A 3432-nucleotide genomic window follows, 5' to 3' on the forward strand; every position below is an offset into this window, starting at 1 on the left:
AAGCTCTCGTATCCGGCCACTCTGTATCGTGGGGAGAGGGGTCCTCCAAGGGACCGGGGCACACTGCCTCCGGAAACGGGCCACCGTGTTATTCTTCGCAAAACCACCACTGGCTTTGTCCTTTCAAGGTCCCTCTCTTCTTTCCCCCCTTGTAGTGCCAAGGCAGGGGTGTGGGAGCAGGGCGTACCCCATCCCCGTGGACATACCTGGATGCCCACCGAGCTACCTGGCCCTCTCAGATCGGCCGTTTTGCGCCTCTCTTGGGGGCTGCACCCCCTCCCCTCCCAGGGCCGGAATTACAGAGAAGCTCTCGACCCTCCAGGGCAGGGTGGCGGTGGGAGTGGGCTTGGGGATCCTCCTCAGGGGGTCTGGCCCTGATTGCCCGGGTTCCAGGGGTGGGCAGGGCAGGGGACGGCAGGGACGGGGGCAGGCTGAGGGCTTGACCCCAGGGCACAGAACCTGATGAGCGAGTGGGTATCCGGGCGGAGAGCCCATCCCGGCGTGGGGACTACCCCAACAATGAGGCCTTGGGGGCTTGGGGAGAAGGCAGACAGTCTCTAGGGGTCGAGGGTCTCCACGGGCTGAGAGAAGAGGCCCCCTCCCCCGGCCTCCGGGTCTCTGAGCACAAGGAGCCGTGATTCGACCCTGCGGTGGCCCCGTCTCTCCCCTTCTCTGCCCTTCCTTCGTCCTCTCCTTTCGTTGTTGTAAAAAATCCATTAGGTTTAAGGGGCGCCTGGGTGGCACAGTCGGTTAAGCGTCCGACTTCAGCCAGGTCACGATCTCGCGGTCCGGGAGTTCGAGCCCCGCGTCAGGCTCTGGGCTGATGGCTCAGAGCCTGGAGCCTGTTTCCGACTCTGTGTCTCCCTCTCTCTCTGCCCCTCCCCAGTTCATGCTCTGTCTCTCTCTGTCCCAAAAATAAATAAACGTTGGGAAAAAAATTAAAAAAAAAATCCATTAGGTTTTTATTTGCTTTAAAAATACTGTTCATTTTCCTTTTATTTATAACAGTAATGTGTTCACGGTGGAATCCCTGGAAAATGTCAAGCACGAGAAGCTAGCTGATGCCTGCCCCCAACCCCGTCTACTATCACTTATGACTATTATTGATACTTCGCTGTTCATATTTACGTATTTGCCACATATAAATAAGCACACAACTTAATAATGTATATTACGAAATTTGCATTATTTTATAGACTGCCTTCCCCCCCCCCCCCCAGTTAATGAACTATTATGAAAAATTGTCATTGCTCTGAGCGTTCTTTGCAAAGATTATGTCTAATGGCTCATACGTTCCATCGTATAGATGCAATTTCAGGCATTCAGTCAATTATTATGCATTTGGATAATTTTTTCCAATGTTTTAGTTTTATAAATAAGTCCTTGATGAGCACCGTTGTGCATAAATTTTTGTGCGTATCTGTTTTTTTCCCCTACGTCCATATCGCTGTGAGTGGAGTTGCTGGTTAATTTTTTGTGTGTGTGAGGATTTTGATTATGGTATGGAGGTGTCATACGGTAATGTGATATATATGTGTATATATATGTCATATAAAGTGCCAAAAAATATTGTGTTCTGTAAAATCATGCAGTAAACACGACATGACTTATGGGAGAAAATGTGTTTAAGGCAGATCACTGAAAATTATGTTCTGTTGTAACCACAACACTAACAAAAAACAACCATCTTAATAAAAATGCTGTTTAAAAATTAAATTTCTAACAAAGACAGCAACAACTGCTTTATTAAAAAATTTTTAACGTTTATTTATGTTTATTTATTTTTGAGAGACTGAGACAGAGTGCAAGCAGGGGGGGACAGAGAGAGAGAGAGAGAGAGAGAGGGAGACACAGAATCCGAAGCAGGCTCCAGGCTCCGAGCTGTCAGCACAGAGCCCGACGTGGGGCTCAGACCCACAAACCGCGAGATCGTGACCTGAGCCGAAGTCAGATGCTTGATGGACTGAGCCACCCAGGTGACCCACAACTGCTTCACTTGTAGAAGCCGGAGAGGGGTGAGGGGAGGGGATGGGGAGGAAGTGCGGGGTGAAGGGGAGGAGGTCAGAGTGCAGAACGGCCTCAGGATACTTTCGCTGTCGGCGCCCACGCGTCCCCACTTGGACTCTGCCCAACACAGAACACCTCGCCAATCTGATAGATATGGGATCTCGTTTATAAATGTGTGGGTTTTGGGGCGCCTGGGTGGCGCAGTCGGTTAAGCGTCCGACTTCAGCCAGGTCACGATCTCGCGGTCCGTGGGTTCGAGCCCCGCGTCGGGCTCTGGGCTGATGGCTCGGAGCCTGGAGCCTGTTTCCGATTCTGTGTCTCCCTCTCTCTCTGCCCCTCCCCCGTTCATGCTCTGTCTCTCTCTGTCCCCCAAAAAAAAAAAAAATTTATAAATGTGTGGGTTTCTTTTTTTATTATTACCAGGAAAATTGGCTATTTCTCACGTGTTGCTCGGCCAACTCTGTGTTCCGTGGGAACTGTGGGGCCGGGATGGTGCCTGTTCCTCTGTGGTGGCACTTGGGGTTTGTTTATCAAGGTCTCTCTTTACATATGGAGGCCATTAACCCTTTGTTGGTCATAACGACGTCAAATATTTTCTCAGCTTGTCGTTTGCTTTCCGATGTTTCTCAGGTACAGACGTTCGTCACGTCTCTGGTGTCCCCGTACCATTTCTCCCCTGGTTTTGTGCTTGGAAAATCCTCCTGTACCTGGCAGTCTGTTAAAGATTGACGAACACCCTCTTCTAGATTTTTTAAGTTTCTGCTCTTCTAAATTTGATTTAAAAAAAAAATCAGTCTAGAACGTACTTTCACAAATAGTGTGGTGACCTAATAATGTAGTTTCCCCCGATTTTTAAAGAGTTGGATGTCTTGCTATAAGCCGCTGCCTCTTCCTGTAGCACACGCCCATCTCGTTATCATAAACCAGGCTCACTCAACAGTGACGTGTCTTAGTTCATCGACCTGTGTGGCAGTATCGTCCCTGGTCTCCTTCCTGTAGGTTCACATACTTATATGTTAATGTTTATTTTTGAGAGAGACAGAGCGTGAGCGGGGGAGGGGCAGAGAGAGAGGGAGACCCAGAATCCGAAGCAGGCTCCAGGCTCCGAGCTGTCGGCACAGAGCCCGACGTGGGGCTCGAACCCACGAACCGTGAGATTGTGACCTGAGCCGAAGTTGGACACTTAACTGAGCCACCCAGGCGCCCCTCTTTTTTTTTTTTTTTTTAATGTTTATTTATTTCCGAAGGAGAGAGAGACAGAGTGTGAGTGGAGGAGGGGCAGAGAGAGACAGAGAAAGACAGAATCCCAAGCAGGCTCCAGGCTCTGAGCGGTCAGCACAGAGCCCGACGCGGGGCTCGAACCCACGAACCCTGAGATTATGACCTGAGCCACCCAGGCGCCCCAGCAGGTCCCCGATTGAAACC

The 3432-nt window shown here is 50.2% G+C and overlaps 1 long non-coding RNA gene across 1 annotated transcript; it reads left to right on the forward strand.

Moving 5' to 3' along the window:
• Positions 1 to 430: 430 nt before the first annotated feature.
• Positions 431 to 1716, forward strand: LOC122484702. The gene is made up of 2 exons (XR_006297682.1): positions 431 to 720; positions 959 to 1716. It is a non-coding gene; the product is annotated as an uncharacterized LOC122484702 (long non-coding RNA).
• The last annotated feature ends 1716 nt before the right edge of the window (positions 1717 to 3432 follow it).

Source organism: Prionailurus bengalensis, chromosome E1 (assembly GCF_016509475.1).
Source record: "Prionailurus bengalensis isolate Pbe53 chromosome E1, Fcat_Pben_1.1_paternal_pri, whole genome shotgun sequence".
Classification (NCBI taxonomy): Eukaryota; Metazoa; Chordata; class Mammalia; order Carnivora; family Felidae; genus Prionailurus; species Prionailurus bengalensis.